General features: G+C 39.2%; 1 protein-coding gene and 1 pseudogene across 1 annotated transcript in view; one reads left to right on the top strand and one right to left on the bottom strand.

Moving 5' to 3' along the window:
• The window catches only part of GRM3 (glutamate metabotropic receptor 3), a 322,057-nt gene that overhangs the window by 144,256 nt on the left and 154,970 nt on the right, over nucleotides 1–22,831 (bottom strand). The window lies entirely within an intron of this gene.
• On the top strand, nucleotides 20,147–22,452 carry LOC134601726 (tudor domain-containing protein 1-like; annotated as a pseudogene).

Genomic DNA, 22,831 nt, shown 5'->3' with positions numbered 1-22,831 from the left:
GGGTGATTGGTTCTCTCAACTGGATCTGAGGGAAGCCTACCTGGGATTCGCCATCAATGTGGAAATATCGGAACTGACTCACTCTCAGTTGGTCCAGTTTTCTGGGTTTTGTAGAATATTCGGTTCAGGCGGTGCTCTGTCTTCCGATGTCCAAGGTGACCGCCTTCAGGAAGGATATCAGACGCATGCTGTCCACTCCGGACTGCAGGCAGATCTCACAAAGGATCCCTATCAATACTGTCTGGACAAGAATTTGTCACTTGTATATCTCCCGGGATGAGACAATCATGTAGCGGACTGGTTATCCAGATAATCGAGAGATGCCAACGATTTGCTACTTCACGCTCCGGTGTTTGGAGTACTGAACTCACTCTGAGCCCTCCTCCCCTTCACTCAGATCTAATTGCATCCAGGGTGAACCGTCAAACAGAGTGGTTCTTCAGTTGGCTTCCGGACCCCCTCAACGAGGTGGTGGACACATTCTCCAAGACTGGCCTCCCTTTTTTTCTACAGGATACTTCGGACATTGCATCAGACCAAACTCCTGGGAGAGTCGTTTCTCCTATTCACACCACTTTGGAGGAGTCAACCATGGTTCCCTCTCTTTCTAGAATTGTCATGCAAAGACCCTCTACTATTCCCTATCTCCAGATGTCTCCTACGGGATCCTCAAGGTAATCCACATATATTGATATTAGAGGATCGCCTACCACGAGTGGCGTGGACCATTTCAGGGTCCTGGGATGTGTCAGACCTATCGACAACGGTTAGAGAGTTCCTCCGGGACTCTTGGGCACCTGGCACCAGGTGGTCATACCTGCACGCCTGGTGATCCTGGCATGACTGGTGTCTGGAGAGATGTTTGGATCCCTTTCTGGCCCCTATCATGGCTGTCCTAAACTGCCTGGCTGAATTATTTTCTCAGGGTAAGTTGTATGGGACCATTTACGTCTTAGGTCAGTTAGCTTGACAGCTCATATGCCTTCTCAAGATTCTGGCATTGGTAAGGACCCCTTGGTCTGCAGACTACTTCGAGGGGTGCGCATTTTGGGACCCCTACCTCTTGCTATTCCTCAGTTTAGGATGTATTGCTTGTTCTGTGTTTCCTTCTGTGTTTTTATGTTTGGGCGTTAAAATTGCAAATATGAAGCATCCTGTCTTACCATAAAATTAGGGATTATTCTTACCTTGGTGAGGAACTATTCTACATTTTATTAAAGACAGGTGGCAAATATATCCCCCCCCCCCCCCCCCCTTTACGTTTCTCTCCCTGGAATTGATTTTTTTTAAAGTAATTAATTAATTTATCTTTTCTCTTTATGATTAATTGGGGATATTGTTATGTTTTTGTAGATGCATGGTGTTGTATAATAAAGATTATTTCTATTATACGGTGGTGATTGTCCATGTGCATTTTATTCATCATGTATTATGATATGGAAGTAATATTGTATGGATATGACATCTTGCTTTGACAGTTTACTTTCACGATGTTTCTTTTTCCTTGCAGTTTTCCCTTTGGTTTTGACGATTGTTTCTCTAGAAGTGCCTGCTACAAGGTGGATTCGTTGGTTTTCCTTGCTCTCCTGCTCGACCTCATCAAAGAAAGAGGAAGTGGGAGGGTCTGCCCAAGTGGTTTTATACTGCTGTTATTTTGTTCTGATTGGTTGTTTTGAAAAGTTCTGTTAACTATTTCTTTGCTACTGGAGGTTTCAGTAAAGAAGGTAAAGCAAAAATTTGCCTCCTGTCTTTAATACAATTTAGATTATTCCCTCACCAAGGCTAGAATAATCCCTAACTATTTAGGTTATAAGGTGCTTGTATCACCTGGCTGTGAAATAGTAGATAAAAGTTGGAATGTTTTATATTTGATAATGATCTTGTTATTTCCAAATATATTATATTCAATACATTTATATTTTTTCCCTTTAACTTAATTTTCTTTTGAAATACAAAAATATTCTTTATATAAAAAAAAAAGAGGACTGCAATAATTGCCTGCTTAATCAACAGGGGGAGAGGGCAGGGGGGGGAGGGGCGGGAGGGATGAATAAATAATGATTTTATTAACTCTATTAAAGCACGTGCTTGAAGCGAAGCCTTACTAAAGCTCTGTGTACCCTCTGCCACTCAAAAAGTTACAAAAGTAAATATATATGGCATTTCATATACAAAGAATAGTTAAGTAGATTTGCTAGAAGATAAATGGAGTTAATAAAGCTTTCAAAATGGACACATGACATAATTTAACCTAATGCTACATTTCTTTAATTCCTTTCACTCATATTTGTTATGACTCTTGGCAAATTACATTTCCCCCCACTGAGTCAATTAAGCAATTTATTACTGGTTATCTAAGTATCATTTCTTCATTGCCGTCAGGCTGTCATCAAACCAGGGAGCTATTAGTTTAATATCAAGCATTATTACCTTATGACTGAGAAATCGTGGTACAATTATGATTATACAAGCTTAAATATCTTTAAATTATGAGATCATTTGCCATGTATATCTGTATTCAAACATTCTTGTATTACTTTTATTAGTTTTGCTTGTGGAAGCCGGACAGAGACCTGCACAGTCTCTTAGCCAACATGCTGGTAAATTTGACTGAGAGGCAAAGTTGGCCCATATGATTTAACTTATAGTGTTAGCCGTCTGGCAACTATGTCCTCTCTGGAAATAAGAAAATCGTTCACATTTACATAATTTACTCTTTTTATTCTATGTACATAATTGCTGTTTTGATCCTGTATGTATATGCTTGATATGCATCCCATGTTTCAAGTATAGCTAATTTTTTTTTCCAAACAAGAAACTTGGCCGTAGGATTCAAGATGTATTATTTGAGATGAAGATTAATTATCATTAACAATTGTATCTAACCCTAACAAAATCACTCAGCAGGTCAAAGTATAGTCAGTAAATAACATGTTTAAAATAATGAAGGTATAACCTGTAAAGTAGATTAGAAATCATTAAATATTAATTTGAACTATTTTTGTGATCTAGTAAGCATGTATATAATAATAACAACGTGGCACAATAAGTCAAGCTGTATGAAGAAGAGGGGTGCAGTCTATTCCAAACAATAGGGGGTAACCCTATTAGAGAGAAACAAGTAAAAATTCTAAATTAAATGTTGTGATATGTTGTCATTTAGAGAACCAAACACAAAATGCATTTGTTTTTGCTATGCAATGCCTGCTCTACATTTTAAAAAAAAATATGTTCTAACTAAATAAGATTTCACTCAGAACATCTCATCTAGTGATATAGTAGCCCAGTTCAGAGTTACTGTGTGCAGGGGAGTTCGCTGATGGATTTGTGTCAGTTCATCTATTCTGTTCCACTTTTAGCAACCTAAGATTGCTCGAATTCTAAGTCCCACTTTGCCACTTTCAGTAGGCTGTGATATTAAAGTTCACTGGAAGGTTGACTGTTCTTTGAAACAATAAACCCGTCAACAAAACTGTCTTAAATCCAAACCCAAAGATCACAAACAAAAATGGTTTTAAAGGCAATGTCTCATGCATCACTTGGTGACATGAATAGGTAATTAGTTGTACATATTAATTATATAAATATTGGCATACTGACAGGTTGATGGCCCTCAAGGAACAAATTAGAAAGAAATGATCTTGTAAGAATTTCTGTCTATGTGATTTATAATAATGTTGTAGTCAAAAAAACTATCCCTCAAGATATTATATTTAATAATAAAAGCAATAAACTGATAATTAAAAGAAAATATCTTGTTTTTCACATAATGAAAAAAGAAATAAGCAGTGTTATTTTTATATTTTCCAAGCTTCTATAAGGCATATTTTAACATTTTACTTCCTCCAACAATTTCATACAATATCACATTCCTGTTGATAGGTAAGGTGCACTCGGGGCTCTGTTCCTGAGGACATATGACTAGGGCAAAGCTTTGGGAGCATGAATGCTTGCTCGGTATTATTATATGACTGGGTTCAATCCCAGAAGGCAGCATTAGGTAGATATTAAACATAAGAAATATAGGTATAAGGCCAATCTGTAAAGCCACATAAACCATGGGAATATCAGATAGGTCCTAAAGAAAGCCTAAAATCAAGCTTCAAAATAGGGGGTAACCCAATTATAGTGCAGTAAGAATAGAAGGAAACCCTTGAAACACAGGGTTCCTGAAGTGAAGATTGGATGACACAGAGGTACCCTTGTCTAGAAAGTGACTAGAGCAGGTTAAAAGACACTAACCAGATATAAGGGGAGAGGCAGAGGAGGGGGAAGGTCGGTAAGGGTAACTGCACATAGGAGGTGGGTATAATCAGGAAATATATAAAGATATCAATTCCAAAATTAAGCCTGTATATCGCCCCCACTTACTTGAATCTCGAGAGAGCACAGAAAAAACTCGTACCCACAGAAATAAACCCCCCACACAAAATAAGGATGTAAGTAGATGTCAGAGCCTAGGCTAACATAGCGTCACCTAAAAGTAAGGATAGCTAGCCCTAATGGTACTCCGGTACCTTAGAGAACTGCACTGAACCCATTTGAACCACAATTCCCCCTTTCACCTGGCAAAAATAGTACTAAAGAAAAAATAAACTTAATAAGGCATAGAAGAACCTAGTGCTACCTAGTGAACAAACAAAAAAAGTAAAGTGCTTGACGCGTGCTTCGGCGTATCTACACGCTGTCGTCAGGTATATTAAACATGTACAGGCTAACAAAATATGGTGTTTCCAAACCACTTTGGCAGGTTCTTCTTTTTTGAAAATATAATTTAGTACATCCCTCTGTTCAGCTCGGCCAGATTTCAGTATTGTAAAATTTTGGAAAGGCAATTTGAATAGCTATAAAAACAGGAAAAATGATGACTATGACTGTGCATATGCAAAAATGGACACAACATTGCTACAATATACGAAATGTCAGGCATTTGAAATGTCAATTCTGATTTGCCAAAATTAGATTATTATGTATCTGGATAAAAACAAACAAAAAAGAGAACTTAAATTAATGGGATCAGGAGTCATTTACAGTTAAAAATATGGATTTTATCCAAACATGAAACGAAAAAAAAGTCATTGGGCAACTGATCACCCACTCACTCCATACACCCTGACAAGACCAAAGCGTTTCCAAACGTCTAGTCTGCAGGCGAGTTAGTGACCTCCTTCAGTGTGGAAAACACAGTGCCTTTTCAGCTTCTCCCAACTGAGTCTGTGGATGTGAACACTTATTCAGGCAGGACAAAACCACTACAATGAAAGGTATTTGAAAAAGTGGGAGCAGCAGCAGGCATAATTTAATTTTACTTTTGAATTATTTTTATGATTTGGGTAACCAAGGGAATCACCTGTCCCAAACTGGCATTACTGTGGCCACAAAGTTTCTGTCACGTACCTAAATAGTATAAGAACTAACACTAGCTGCCAATTATTGTCCAATCCTTACACATCAGTGGTCAGTCAAATGGAATAAATGGAGTTGTGAGACAAGTATATATTGCCTCTGATCTTCCAAACTTCTTACCACCATGCCTAAAGTGGAGTTCCACTGTATGCTGACATCCTGTTGTAGACCATCTGTGGAAGCACTCTTTTCTCTTGCTTCTTCTTCAAGAGTTGACTAGCTGTTACACTACAAAGGATATTTCCAGAAATTCTCTGATCAAGTATGGTTTGCTTTAAGGTTGGACTTTTTCCACTTCCACCACCATACCCAGATACCGTGTCCTGCCAGCAGTGTGCAATCAAAAGGAGGAAGCAATGCTGGCCAGTCTATCCTCAACATCCTCCCTGCTCAGCCTAATGGTGGTAGTTGCAAAGGATGTACTGCTGCTGTTGCTCCTCCTTTTTTAAAAAAGCCTGTCATTATAGTGGGTTTTGCCATGCCTTATGATAGTGAAACAAATTTGCTAATAATAGCAGCTCCAATTACAGTAATTAGTAAAAGGCTCAAAGGAATTAGTCTGCATATGCTAGACATAATTGTGAATTCACATAACAAGGAGAGACTTAGACCAGTGCTTGTCCCTAATCTTGTGTCCACTGACTAGTAATTATTAAGAGGTGTACTGCAGTTTATTTATAGAAGGTTCATCTCAAAAAGGACTTAGTACTCTCCCAAAGCTGGAATATAGCTGTGACAGGGGTGTAACTCATACTAATTTCAGGCAGCACCCGCATATATTTATTATAATGTCTCAAAAATAATTCTATGGCATTATTTTCCTTTAACAAACAGTTCACCATTTTTCTTTATAATGCTCTGTCAGGGGGCATGTACAACCAAAAGGCCGATGATGCAGCATCCCTATTTAAATAAAATAAAAAAGGGAAGGAAATAAAATTATACATCACATATTAATACTGTTTAAAAAACAATTATAGAACTCTAGAATCTTATATAGATAAGCAACGATCACTTAACCAATGTACAGAATAATCCATAATTTTAACGTTACCTTTTACTATAATATAAAGTGCCATCATCGTGCTTATTTATATAGGTAAAAAGAAAATTTAAATTGAGAATGTTCCAATCTGGATTATCTCATTCCCATGACTACAAAATAACTGCTTCATTTTAAACAGAATTAAGCAACAGCATAATGATTCAGTCCCATAACATTGCTTTCTTGTAAAAGAACGTCAACTGTATGCCATTGAATGAGTAATTAAATAAAAACTTTCATTTAAATCCTATGAGCTCTTTGTTGGATATAGTATAGGACTGGAGTTTGACACAAGGACAACACCGGGAGACAGGTTGGGTTATCTACCAAGTGAAGACATTTTAGAATGAGAATTTTGGCTAAAATAGTCAAATTATTACTATAGAGTTAAAAACCTTTTCAAAAACAATTTTAGCCCAAGTTATACATTTTCAATTTTCGTTTCCTACAATTCCAAGTTTAGTTAGGAGTGTGGTGTACAAAGCCCTTGTTGCATGTTATATTTGTGTATGTGAATTCTTAGAGTATTGTGCATATACATGTCTATTACTGTATGTGTATTGTATTCATGTTTGTTTTGTGGTTTCTGCATAATAATTTATAAAGTTAAGCTCCTTAAAAAATAAAAATTATCACAATGGTACATGAGGCACTAACACTGCGCACCGAGCAGGGGTGGCAATCCTAATCCATAAACTGAGCCCACTCCAAATAATGGTCACTCAGGTAGACCCAGAGGGGCGTTACATTTACATTGGGGGCACTCTCTATAACACTAAAATACATATCCTCAATATATATGCTCCTAACGAGCCTGATCCACTATTCTGTGCTAATTTAGCGAGGGGATGAGTACTTATGGTCGGAGAAGACTTTAACGCGTTGTCTGGCTGTTGACTGAAGCTCAAAACTAGGCACCATGAGGTCACAGGGAAAGGGGGGGGGCAAGATAAATTACCTCACATGTTCTTGACACACACTGGACTACTAGACATATGGCGCCTTTAGCACCAAGACTTTACGTTCTACTCAGCGCCCCATAATACATACTAAAGAATAGATAATATATTTATTAATGGGACGGGGATGAGTAAGGCAATTCACACAGAAATAAACAACATTACCTTATCAGATCATGCTGACATAACGGTCACCCTAGACAAAATACAGTATAACTCCAACTGTACATGGAAACTTAACACTAACCTCCTCCGCGATGCCGACGTACAGGAAAAAACCTGACTAGCTATCAAAGAGTACTTTGAGCTCGACGCAAACCCAGAAACGAACCCCGCTATGATATGGGCTGCTCACAAGTCTGTCCTCCGGGGACACTTCATAAAAATAGCCACACACAAAAAGCACACTAAAACAAAATTATTACTAGAGCTACAATCAGCACTACGAACAGCGGAGCAACAACATAAAACCAATCCAACCGATACGAAATTAAAGGAACTTAATGCCCTCAGACACTCAATAAAGGAAATATCCCTAGAAGAAGTGTCCCGTTCGCTGCTATGGTCCAAAAGGCTATTCTATGAGAAAGCAAAAAAAATGGACACCCTCCTGGCCAGAGTCTTACGACCCAGAATGGGAAGCAAAACCATAGCAAAAATACATACTGAAACCAATACAGTAGCCACAACTTCAGACGCCATAAATGACTTGTTCACCACATACTACTCAAGTCTATATAATCGCTCACCCCATATTACGACTGACAATACTGCATACACATCTGACCTGCATAGGTTTCTATCAGGACTGACCATTTCAAAGGTGACTGGGGAAGAGGCAGCAACTACGAGGGACCCAATCACACCAGAGGAAGTGGAGATGACCATAGCATCTCTCAAGGGTAAAAGAACCCCGGGACCGGATGGATATGACATTAGTTACTACAAACGTTTTAAAGATGTACTAACCCACCTCAAAACTCTAGGTAATCACTTCATGCAAGACGGGAAGCCTGGTACAGACATGGCCACGGCAAACATCATACTCCTCCCGAAACCGGATAATATGACACACTAGCCCCATTGCTACAGACCAATATCGCTCATTAACACTAACCTCAAAATATTCACAAAAATCCTAGCATCCAGACTCACACCCCTACTTCCGCGACTGATCCACCCTGACCAGGTCGGCTTTATACAAGGGTGACAACTGTATGAAAATACCCGACAGGGAGTGGACATACTGTGATACATGGCGGAATCCAAAATGCCTTCTCTGGCGCTCTCTTTAGACGCAGGGAAGGCATTCGACAGGGTGCTGTGGCCGTACCTCTTCAACCTACTCCACTTTCATGGGTTTCCAGAACCCTTTGTGATAGCAATCAAGGCACTCTACATGGACATACGCGAGGCAGGCGCTCATCACAGAAGCAAAGAAAACCCCATTCTTCCTCGGTAATGGAACCAGACAGGGGTGCCCTTTTCCCCCACTAATTTTTGCCCTGACGCTGGTGCCGCTCCTACAGGCTATCAGACAGAACCCACACATTGAGGGGGTGGAGGTGATGGGAAGGCCATTCACGATGTCAGCATACGCCAATGATGTCCTCCTGACCCTCCGGACATGTCACTCATTCGCAGCCGACATCATCTAAAAATAAATACGGAGGCATTCATGTATTTAGGCATCCGTCTGACAGCGAATTCCACATCCCTATTTACCCACAACGATACACCCTGTTCCAAACCCTTACCAGGGAGTTAGACCAATGGACAGACAGACCTATCTCCTGGTTAGGATGCATACACTCCATTAAAATGAACATCCTACCACAATTATTATTTCTCTTCCAATCACTACCAGTGCGAGTTAACCGGGGACACCTAGCAAGCATACAAAGGACAATAGATATGTTCATATGGCACAACAAACGCCCAAGACTAGCACTCAACCTCTTATACCGCAGCACAACTAACCTAGATCATACAGTGGCACACACCCCACGACAAGAGACACTGGGTAGATCTCAAATCTCTGATGACAGGCATGGATCTTCCCTAGTTCTTCATATTGGTACCAAAGAAACAACGCGCTATCCTGAGAACCACTAATCAGCTATCCTCAACTCCATACAAATATGGGACCAAACCAAACAGAAATACTCCCTGAGTGCCCCCCTGTCCCCAATGACACCAGTATTCAGGAACAGAGGGCTAGAGACTACGGAGGGATATAAACTATGGGGCTACAAAGATATATATTTACCTATATGTCAATCAAGAAATAGTTACATATGCACACCTGAACACCCTAGCCACACTCAAAACGGGCGACTACTTTAGATACCTAAATATTCGGGACTTTGTACAAAAAGCTGAAGTTAGGGAAGCGGCAACATTGCCAATTACTTTCTTTGAAAAAAATGTGCCTTAATGAAACCACACAAACCAAACTTATTACGCTGCTTTACAACCATCTTAGTACAGCCACAGACACGGAGGGAGCACTACACTGTGCCTTAATGGTAGGCCAGTGGAAGGCCGACCTGGGGGAGGTGTTGGAGGGAACCGAGTGGAAAGACATATGGAAGGCATACACAAAAACAACAATCTGTGTAACGCTGCAAGAGCAATCCTACAAAACACTATACAGGTGGTACACAACCCCGGTAAAACAGAAACAGATGAAACTGAACCCCTCAGATGACTGTTGGCACCTATGCGGTGGGAAGGGCACATATATATATATGTGGTGGGAGTGCCCACGGGTGGGCTGGGGACCCGATCTAGCGACGCAAGGCAGCATCCTCACCAGGAACTCACAACACAAACTTCTGGGATACATCCTCACCAACACAGATACTCCAGAACCCTGATGCATGGCAGCGGCACCACCAACAGAAGGGTCTCTGGCAAAGGCTAGGGTACAGGATAGATGCTTCAGGCGCCGCTCTATATAGGATCGATACGATCCTGGCCTTGGCTATCACGGAGATCGCAGATTCTTTTCTTTATATTTCTCCTTTCCTATACTCTCTCATTTCACACTTTTCTCTGTTCTTGCATGTCATACCGATGTGCAACCAGGCAGAAGGTGGAAAAAGGCAAAATTCAAACAAATGTATGCAGACTGTTTCCATATGCTATCATAGACAGACAAAAGGTTAACACGATAGCTGCTGTAAACAGACGATAACAACAAACTGTACAACAAATATCACCTGTTATTATACCATGCCTGTTAGATATAACACTTGCTGAATACAGCCTACCGATTTAGCCATTTGTCCACGGCAATGCCAATGTATATACCATATATACTCGAGTATAAGTCGAGTTTTTCGGCACATTTTTTGTGCTGAAAAACCCCAACTCGACTTATACTCAAGTCAATGTCTGTATTATGGCAATTTACATTGCCATAATACAGACAATGGGCTGTGTAGGAGGGGGGCTGGCAGAGAGCGTGTACTTACCTCTCCTGCAGCTCCTGTCAGCTCTCCTGCAGCTCCTGTCAGCTCCCTTCTACTCCGCGCCGGTCCAGTCAGCTCCCCTGTCAGCTCACAGTGTAAGTCTCGCGAGAGCCGCGAGGTCAGAGCGCGGCCGCAAGACTTACACTGGAAGCTGACAGGGGAGCTGACCGGACCGGCGCGGAGGAGAAGGGAAGTGACAGGAGCTGCTGTAATGGTAAGTAAACGCTCTCTGCCAGCCCCCCTCCACTGAACTGCCAATGCCACTGGACCACCAGGGAGTGAGAGCCCCCCTCCCTGCAATGTATCAAGCAGGGAGAGTGGACGAAAAAAAATATAAATAATAATAAAATAAAATAATAATATTTAAAAAATAATAATAAAATAAAAAATGATAATAAAAATGCCCACCCCCCACAAGGCTCTGCAACACATACACAAACACACACTGCATCACACACACTCGCACTGCATTCATACACACACACTGCATTTACACACACAATGCATTCATACACACACACTGCATTCATACACACACACTGCACTCATACACACACTGCACTCATACGCACGCTGCATTCATACACACACACTGCACTCATACACACACACTGCATTCATACACACAGGGACGTTTTAGCCGTGAGGCAAACAAGGCATTTGCCTTGGGCGGCATTTTCCAGGGGGCGGCAAAATATGACGTCATATTCCGGCTCCCAGCCTCACTCTGCGGGCGGCGCGCGAGGGAGCTGAGCAGAGAGCTCAGAGGAAGAGCTCCCTTGCCAGCACCGCCCGCCAGCCCTGCAGCCCGACCTGCAACCAGCCCAGCAGCCCGACTGGCAGCCACTGGACCACCAGGGAGAAAGAGACCCCCCCAGCATTCCCAGCATATATATGTTAATGTTAGTGTGTGTGTGTGTCTGACTGTGGGTGTGTGTGTGTGTGTGTGTGTGTCTGACTGTGTGTGTCTGTTAATGTGTGTGTGTCTGACTGTGTGTGTCTGTTAGTGTGTGTGTGTGTGTCTGACTGTGTGTGTGTCTGTGTGTGTCTGACTGTGTGTGTGTGTGTCTGACTGTGTGTGTCTGACTGTGTGTGTCTGTTAGTGTGTGTGTGTGTGACTGTGTGTGTCTGTTAATGTGTGTCTGTTAGTGTGTGTGTGTGTGTGTGTGTGTCTGACTGTGTGTGTGTGTTTGCCTGTTAGTGTGATTGTGTGTGTCTGTTAGTGAGTGTGTGTCTGCTAGTGAGTGTGTGTCTGTTAGTGTGTGTGTGTGTCTGACTGACTGTGTGTTTGCCTGTTAGTGTGTGTGTCTGTTAGTGTGTGTGTGTGTGTGACTGTGTGTGTGTTTGCCTGTTAGTGAGTGTGTGTGTGTGTGTCTGCTAGTGAGTGAGTGTGTGTCTGTTAGTGTGTGTCTGACTGTGTGTGTGTGTCTGTGAGTGTGTTTGCCTGTGAGTCTGTGTGTCTGTTAGTGAGTGTGTGTTTCTGTTAGCTAGTGTATGCGCATCTGTCAGTGAATGTGTGTGTATTTAGAAGGCGGGGCAGGGGGAAGGGTTGGGTAGGGGTGGCGCAGGGGGGGCACCTGAGTTTTGTCCTGCCAAAGGCAGCACAAAACCAGGATACACCACTGCATACACACACTGCACTCATACACACACACTGCACTCATATACACACACTGCACTCATACACACACACTGCACTCATACATACACACACTGCACTCATACACACACACTGCATTCATACACACACACTGCATTCATTATATACACACACTGTAAATAAATATTCAATTAATCTAAATTTTAGGATCTAATTTTATTCAGAAATTTACCAGTAGCTGCTGCATTTCCCACAATAGTCTTATACTCGAGTCAATAAGTTTTCCCAGTTTTTTGGGGTAAAATTAGGGGCCTCGGCTTATATTCGGGTCGGCTTATACTCGAGTATATACAGTAGTTGTTTTTTAATAAAAGTAAAACCCTGATTAGACCGCAAAAAAGCCGCTAACCACTGTATGAAATGTTACATGACCTAACAATACGACTTTCCTCTCTGTAACCCAAACGATACAAATATTGTGATTTGGTTTTGCATAAACCTACACTGTCATACTGCTGCATGTCTATAAGTGCAAAAATAAAGAATTTAAATAAATAATTATATATATATAATATGAATATATAATATACATGTGTGTATATATGTATAAATGCACAATTCAATTAGAAATTACATAAATTAGTCTCTAATGGGGCTTGGTCCTATAAAATGGTAATTCTTCCAAATGCTACTTAAACTATTGGCCCAAGGTACTCTTCTCAGCTGTTACAAGATAGCGCTGGGAGAAAGGGACATTCCTCCCGTTCAAGTCTGCTCCTTATCTGTATATACTTTCTCTCTCTCTCTCTCTTAATCTCACCTTCTCTCTGTTTCTCTCCCTTTATATATATATATATATAATAATAATAATAAACACCTCATATATATATATTTATATATATTTATGTCGTGTTTATCCAACTTTTTCTTTTATTACCAGTATGTTTAGTACCTCAGTATTCGAGTTTTTCTACTTATCCCGAGAGGAAGATCATCCCTTATGGGACATATACTCCTGGGTCATGGGATTCTATCTCGTGTGGTTTTGCTAATGTATTGATTTTTATTTTTAACATGCTTCTTTGACAAAAAATATTCTTATATATTTCTATCTGTCTATGCACCACTCTGAGATTGCTCCAATTACCACCCCTGTATTTTGTAAATAAATGTAAATATGTATAATATATATTTTTCTCCCATGCTCTTTACTTTCTATTGGTTTACCTTGTGTTCACACCTCATAGGGTTAACTTATTCAATGCCATATTTTGAATCTGCACACGTCACTTATGACATCACCTAATCTCGTTTGCACTCTCATTCACCCTCCAATGAGCACCACGTTTACGTGTATTTTAACTGCCATGGTATCACTTATTGTTTGTCTTGAAAAAAGTCTGGTTGGACTGAAATGTCGATACTGACAAGTTTGATGTACGAATTGCTGAAATAAATGCATCTTCTTCACTATTACGAGTCCTGTGAGTGCTCTCCATCAAGGTATTCTATACAATAGGCCAGACGTTGCAATGAGGCACTGACAAGACGGGGAGCTACTGAGTGCGAGGAGTTAACACAAGGGGTTATATATATATATATATATATATATATATATATATATATATATATATTAGCAATATTATCAAGGCATTTTACCATTTCTGTATAATGAACTTGAGAACTATGACATTTGCTATAAATTGCAAAGTGCCATTAAAGAAACTGATCTGTAATATGCGCATATATCTACAGCTTTTCTTGAATATCATATTGTTTTAATAAATAAATAAAGCCATGTGCAGACAAATGCTCTGGAAATTTAATTACAGGTAGTCTATAGCTTTTGAAAAACGTGTTTCTGAGGAAAGGAAAATGCAAATCACCCAAGTTCATTGTTTGGTATGAATGTGTTAGAAAATATACATGAACTCTAATAGCGGCTTAATCAAGAAAATCTTGTAAAATATACCACAGCAGCTCGCTTATTTGAAAGATACACTATCTGAAAGAATGGTGTAATTACTGTGCTGGGAAACCAGTGTATAAAGAGAACTAATTCATTTCAAGTACTAGAATGCTTTATCGCAAGTGATTTTTTTTTGTCAATGACTTTCAGTAGGTCAAGGATTAAATGTTCAGGGAAATTGAGTTACATATCCCAAAAGGTGTTTGGTACAAGAAGAAATTTCACACCTTAGCTATGTACTTTTTTAGGAGACAGCTGAAATTGCAATCTGTAGAAAGAATTTCAATTAACTACTGAATTGTGTCTCTCTATAGGTTTTACTATGTTTCAGAATTCTTTTTTTAAATACAAATAGAAAAATTAATCAAAATAAGTGGGAAGTATATGGTTCTTGAATTTATAAAACATTGGTAATTACAAGGTAAACATCTCTATAAAACATTTGTAAGTTTTGTTCTAAGTGAGAGATTTATCAAAATGCCGCCTACACTTTTCTTTTCAAATACTTTTTAATTCAATAAATGAAAAAAATCAACTCTGTAAAAGGGTACGGAAGGAAAAAAGGGGGAAAAAAACACTTCTCCATCCACAACAATATATATACATGCACAGAAAATAGGAAATTTTGAACATACATTTTTTGGGGAAAACGAGTGGAATTAATTGTAATTATAAAATACATTTTTCAGATGACTGAATATTGATCAACAAAATGATATAAATCTACTACCACTAGTTAGAACACCTTGATAAACATCTTACTATGGCCTCAAATTAATATTGTTTCGATAAGCTTTCCAAATGATTTTAGATTATTGGATAAAAATTTTTTAATCAATGATTTAATACTGATGATTTAAAATGATTTAATACTATGAAACAACAGAATTTAAAATATATTTATATTGTTATTTTTTTTTTGTATTATATATGTTTTGATATTTGTATATGCTAAAAAAGTCATTTGAAATGTTTATCCAAAAATATTAAATCATTTGGAAAGCTTATCCAACAATATTAAATCAAAGCCTATGTGTCTTTATAAGTCATGCAACCTAGAATATGCTGACTATTTGTTTGCTGCAATGGCAGTAACATGAAACCTAATGTCAATCATATGAAGCAACATCCCAGAATATAACTTTGAGTGACTCATTACATTTGTTCTGATGAAGGTCTAATGTCTGCACTGCTTCATGCCGTGTTCCAGCGTATTGTTTTCAGGTTAACGTATGCACAATTAGCCATAACGTTTAGATGAACTCTGAAGATTGTGAAAGACATAGATCTGAGATTGTATCAATACTCATATGCATCAGTAGAGCAATGGTTTCATAAAGTGTGGTGGATTTGGTGGTATGTGTGAGTAATGGGGTTTGAGGCAAGAAAAACATGTAAGACAGCCCTAATTATATTTTTAGAGATCTAATTATACATCCATACTTTTGATATCACCATGACTTACAGGTATTCATATGTTTATATTAGTAATGCATCCTTATATGATTATATATTGCACCCAACACACATCTGTGGACTAGCTGTTCCTAAAGTGTGTGGAATGTTGGGAGGTATGAATGTACATCTGTTCTAGCAATTACAATACTGTTTAAAAATTACACTTGTCGATTAGTAATTGGTGAGTTAAAATTCAGCCATGGCTAGCAGAAATGTATACCTAGGTAGTATGTCATGTACCCTCCAAGTTTAGAGTGGCCAGTAACTTTTCATCCTGTTTAGCAGCACAGGAGATGAGATTTTCTATGGTAATGATTACTATACATAATTAACCTAAGCGGTCACCGACAGAAGATAAATATTGATTGGATCCACATGCAACAGCACATGCACATGTTGATTAATGACCAATCCAATGATTGATTCACCTGTATTATTGTGAAAGTATCATGAAAAACTATATTGCGGCATGTCCAAGGACACAAGGTTTAGAAAAATGGGCATCTGTCAGATGCCAGAGTTAAAGAGCAAAGCAATGAAAAAATACAACAGTGCTAAATCATCTCCAGTTTTCACCCATTTCATCTCCCCAATCTCACATCACATATTTTTCAATGATAATTTCTAATTAAGATCTGTCTGCTTCTACTCTTCAGAACATCAGTTTACAGTGTTCAGACCTCCTATTTGACTTCGGGCACTTATAACAACCGATCCTGTTAAACAATGATCCAGTTCATATTCTGGTCACCTAATCTAAATGCTGTCTATCAAAGAAACATTTCTCCAAGTGAGATCTGCTAATATATATATATATATATATATATATATATATATATATATATACAAATTAGAGGGGGAAAAACAAGAAAACCAGTAAAAAAATCAAAATAAACAAATAGATAAACAAGCAAGTAAAAAAAAAATATATATATATTTTTATTTTCAAGCATTGTTTATTTTGCTATAATAGCACTTCTTCATGATAGGAGGTGTTAACTTCAGGGTTCTCTGTAGTGTAGTCTTTCTTTTGAATTAGCTTGGCTCTGAATTGGCAACTTTTCCCAGGAGAATGAGTAAATGTGGTGATTTGTTTTCTCTGTAGACATGGGTGATGTATTTTGCTACGATTGTCCTGAATAAGGTTTTTATTACTAAATGTTGATGCTAAACCTTGTACTGTGCGATAAAGTATAGTAATCCTCAGGTGCAACTCCATGATATATGTGTGTGTGTGTGTGTGTGTGTGTGTGTGAAAAACTGGTGCACTCTTAGGACTTCATACAAAAAACTATTTTAGCTTTTAATTAACAAAACAATCAAACAGTGAACATTACTGGATCAACATTTCAGTCCCTCATTGAGCCTTTCTCAAGATCAGAGGAGGGGTCAAAACATTGAATCACTAATGTAATGTAATCATGTTTTTTGTATAAAGTCCTAAGAGGGCACCAGTTTTACACTTTTTTTCACTAATGCATACAGCACTGGATGCAACAAGGCCGTTGGTTTACTGCCAGTGTTCGGCTAGCCTATACATACAGTGACTCACAAAAGTGAGTACACCCCTCACATTTTTGTAAATATTTTATTATATCTTTTTTATGTGACAATACTGAAGAAATGACACTCTGCTATGATGTAAAGTAGTAAGTGTACAGCCTGTATAACAGTGTAAATTTGCTGTCCCCGCAAAATAACTCAATACACAGCCATTAACCCCTTGAGACCGCAGCCAAATGTACAAGTTGTGATCAAAACAAAACTTAAACAAAACCTGGCATTTGCGCTATATGTCTGTCCAACGGTAATTCACCTCTTTCATATTAAATGCACCCACACTTATTATATATCATTTTACTCAGGGGAAACAGGTCTTTAGTTTAACATCAAATATTAAGGTATGGAACATAATTTAATATGAACAAAATATAAAAAATGGGAGAAAATAAGAATTGTTAAATTTTAGTTCCACATGACATTTTAACTGTGAATGTCAAAATACTGTTTGCTTTTACTGCAGTAACATACACATGTTTGTATTCAGCGATGTCTCACGTGTAAAACAGTACCCCCTATGTACAGGTTTTATGGTGTTTTGGGAAGTTACAGGGTCAAATATTTCGGGTGTTACATATTTCAGTTTTTTCACATTGAAATTCGCCAGATTGGTTACGTTGCCTTTGAGACCATATGGTAGCCCAGGAATAAGAATTACCCCCATGATGGCATACCATCTGCAAATGTAGACAACCCAAGGTATTGCAAATGGAGTATGTCCAGTCTTTTTTAGTAGCCACTTGGTCACAAACACTGGCCAAAGATAGTGTTAATATTTGAAAATGCAAAAAACTAATTTGAACGCAAATTTTGGCCAGTGTTTGTGACTAAGTGGCTACTAAAAAAACTGAACATACCCTATTTGCAATACCCTGGGTTGTCTACTATTGCAAATGGTATGCCATCATGGGGGTAATTTTCATTCCTGGGCTACCGTACGGTCTCAAAGGCAACCTGGCGAATTTTAATGTGAACAAAAATGAAACGCAAGCCTTGTATTTGACTCTGTAACTTTTGAAAACACCATAAAACCTATACATGAGGGGTACTGTTATGCTCGGAAGACTTCGCTGAACACAAATATTAGTGTTTCAAAACAGTAAAACGTATCACAACAATTATATCGTCAGTGTAAGTGCCATTTGTGTGTGAAAAATGCAAAAAAATGTCACTGTCACTGACGATATCGTCGTTGTAATACATTTTACTGTTTTGAAACACTAATATTTGTGTTCAGCGAAGTCTTCCGAGTAAAACAGTACCCCCATGTACAGGTTTTATGGTGTCTTGGAAAGTTACAGGGTTAAATATAGTGCTATAAAATTAAATTCCCTGAACTTTCGGCCTGGGTTTTCAGGCAGGTCCTGCAAATTGTAATTAATAAAATTACCTAATTATGTAAAATTATTACATAAATATATACGTAGAATTATTATATATATATATATATATATATGTGTGTAAATATATATATATGTGTATATATATATGTATATAATTTTTTAAAATTATTTTTATTTATATATAGATATATTATTTCGTTCAACATGTATTTTGATATGAATATATATATTAATTTTAAAATACAGTTAGAACGAAATTACGCATGCATGTATATTTTTTATCTATTTATTTTTCATTATTTTTTTAATTTGATTTTTTAACGTATTTATATATTTATTTTGTATTATATATAAATATATATATATATATAATTAAAATTATATATATATATATTTAATCAATATCATTGTACGTGTATTTTGATAATAATATATATATATATAATTATGTATATATTAATATTAAAATACACGTAGACAGTGTATGTATATTTATGTGTGTATATATGTATCTGTGATGGCAGCATTGAAAACATTTCCTACAGCCACAGCAATCATTTTCAGTGTCTGGGTCTGTGGCTGTGATTCATTGCTGGTATTCTCACTCTTCCCATCAAGGAGTTCTTTGTCTTTCTCCAGGAGTGGAAGCTCCTGTGGGGGATTGTGATTTTGGATGGGGCTTTTCCCTTTTTTCGGTAAATGCATATCCTTTCTCTACAAGCAGTTTGGCTTAGATCATATATATAATAAATATATATATGATCTAAGTATATATAATTTCATTTTACACTGTTTTAACATTTTTTATTTTATTTTCAGGCAGCAGGGGGAGTACCTGTCATTACAGGCACTCCCCCTGCTGGCATTGCCTTGGACGGCTATGCCGTCCATGGGATTGTGAGGTCCTCGCAAGGACTTCGCGATCACATGGCCCAGGGGGGCCGAAGAGGATGGAGGGGACTCCCTGGGCTCCCAGGTAAGTCCCCATAGCGTAATCGCCAGCATGGGATCGCCGGCGACCGGGTAAGTACAAAAGATCGTAGAGCGTTCTATGCCGCCCTGCGGCGTTTAGAGCCACCAAAATAGGGACGGCATAGAACGCCCTGCGGTCTTAAGGGGTTAATGTCTAGACTGTTGGCAGCATAAGTGAATACACCCCTAAATGGAGATCTCCAAGTTGGGCCCAATTAGCCATTTCCCCTCCCCGGTGTCATGAGACTCGTTAGTGTTACAAGGTCTCAGGTGTGAATGGGGAGCAGGTGTGTTAAATTTGGTGTTATCACTCCCACAATCTTTCATACTGGTCACTGAAAGTTCAACATGGCACTTCATGGCAAAAAACTCTCTGAGGCAATTTGAGGGACTTGTTGTGGAATTTTCAAACCCATGTCATTTTTATGTTCAAATCTACAACACCAAATCAGTGGAATCTCTGCTCAAGATGTCAATGGCATTAAATGACATATACAGAAACCCACAGAACATCCAGAATGGCTATACCTCAGCCATCGGGGAGGTGTGTGTCGCTAAATACTCCCAGGATCAGCATTGGTATAGAGTGTTTATGCAGGACACAGAAGTCAGCATGAGGTCCTTTATATTGACTATGGGAATCAGGAGGCCGTGTCATTCAGTGATCTACAGCAGATGCATAAAGACCTGGAACTACTTCCACCAGCCGCAATTAAATATTCATTAGCAAGCATCTCTGCTCCGTCTTGTGGGTGGACCCCCGAATGCCTCTTAGATGTTAGAAAATTGCTCCTGAGAAAACCTTACGGGGTCAATATTTTCTTACCATCAGGAGTGAATATGGCCAAACTGCTTGTAGAGAAAGGATATGTGTTTACCGAAAAAGGGAAAAGCCCCATCCAAAATCACAATCCCACACAGGAGCTTCCACTTCTGGAGAAAGACAAAGAACTCCTTGATGGGAAGAGTGAGAATCCCAGCAATGAATCACAGCCACAGACCCAGACACTGAAAATGATTGCTGTGGCTGTAGGAAATGTTTTCAATGCTGCCATCACAGATACTCAGAGTCTAGAGGATTTTTTCTGTCAGCAGCTGCAGAATGCAAAAGATCTTGCTGAGCTCATGGACAGCATGAGCAAACATTACAAAGTAATGCCGGTCAGCCCTAGTTTTGTCCCAGCTGTGGGGGATATGTGCAGCGCACAGTTTGCAGTGGATGACCGCTGGTACCGAACTAGCATTCTAAAGTACACATCACAGGATTCTGTGCTTGTTGGCTACGTAGATTATAGAAATGTGGAGATCTTACCTGTCTCCAGACTCTGACCCATTCTCCCCAGTATGATGATGTTACCTTTACAAGCCATAAAGTGCAGTTTAGCAGGTGTTAGACCTCCCTCTGAAACGTGGTCTAAAGAGGCTACAGCTGCCATGATGACGCTAGTTGCCAACAAGATAATCACGGTTAAAGTGGTAGCACAGGCGGAGTTCTCCTTGATTGTGGATCTTCTGGATGTGTCCATGAATCCTGAACTTCTAATCTCAATTTACCTGATTAAGGCTGGCATGGCAGTTGAAAAAGAGATCATGAGTGCCAAATCTCACAGTTTAGAAGACAGGAAGCCTAACGATGTAGATTCGCTGCTATTGAAATGGATTGAGCTTCCTATTGGACGTCCTATTGAAGTTGCAGTTTGTGTGCTGCTAAACCCAGGAGAATTCTACTGCCAACTCTGCAGTGAGAAAGATTTATCGTCGCTCAGAGAAGTGAACAGGTTACTGAGTCAGCATTGCTTGAAGCATCAGTCCAAGGATTATAATCCAAAGCAGGGGAAGTTGTGTTGCTCCTTTTTCTCTGGTGATAAAAATTGGTACCGGGCACAGGTGATCAAGCTTATCAAGACTGAGAAGGAAAAAGTAAACTTTTTGGATTATGGGAATGTAGAGGAAGTGGCTGTTGATAAACTCTGCAAAATGCCCTCACAATTTTTGGAACTTCCTTTTCAAGCAGTCAAATGCAGTTTGGCTGGTGTAAAGCCTATAGGAAAGAACAGGAGGCGAGAATCATGTGAGAAGTTTCAGATGTGTGTAGCTGGCCATAAGCTTCAGGCTGACGCGGTTAGTAAGCATAAAGATGGCTACTCTGTGGAACTTGTGGATACAAAGAGCATTAAGCTAATCAGCGATGTCTTTATTGGGGAGGGAGCAGCCATTTCTGATGACGACAGGAAAAACAGAATGTCAAGCGGCGACTCTAAATCAGTACATAAAATAAGTGTGCCAGACACCTCGCCCAGGGAGACTACATCAAATAGATATTCTGCAAATGGGGAAGCTCCTGCAGTTACAGATCCATCCGGTAGCAGCATTTTGCCTGTCGCAAAACAAACTTCTCCAGTTGAACAGGTGAAGGATTTGTCCAAAGAATCTTCCGTAGTGAATAAAATGACCCTTAATCAACGGCAGGAAGATGTTTGTGATAACCGGCAGTGGAAATCTATAGATTTGCCACTAAATGAAGCATTACAAGCTTGCATGATTAGTTTGATCAGTCCAGACCTGTTTTTTATTTTCCCTAAAGAAATCAAAGCTGATGAGACGAGAGTTCAAAGGCTTCAGCGAGTGTTGGTAGACATTGCTGGCTACTGTAACGCAGAGTGAAGTGGTGGGAGATTTACACCATCTGTTGGTGAAATGTGATGTGCCCAGTTCACAGCTGATGGGCAGTTTTACAGAGCACTGGTATTGAACACCACTGAATGTGCTGCGAAATTCATATACGTAGACTATGGAAACATTGAAACCCTGCCTTTCTCATCCCTCCATCCGATACGAGAGAGTTCGCTGGTGCTCCCTGTGCAGATTGTAAAGTGCAGCCTTGCAGGAGTGACACCGGTTTTAGAAAAGTGGTCTGCGGAGTGTAGTGAGCTGTTAAATTAGCTAATTCTGCAGAAAGTGGCTACCTTAACAGTCTTGGGTGTGAATGGGGGCATCTACGCCGTTTCCCTGGAACAGCTGCACTCCACCAGGCTTTTAAACA

Source organism: Pelobates fuscus, chromosome 3 (assembly GCF_036172605.1).
Source record: "Pelobates fuscus isolate aPelFus1 chromosome 3, aPelFus1.pri, whole genome shotgun sequence".
In the NCBI taxonomy this organism is placed as follows: Eukaryota; Metazoa; Chordata; class Amphibia; order Anura; family Pelobatidae; genus Pelobates; species Pelobates fuscus.
Note: the sequence above shows the minus strand (reverse complement) of the source record. Positions and strands in the feature narration are given on the sequence as shown.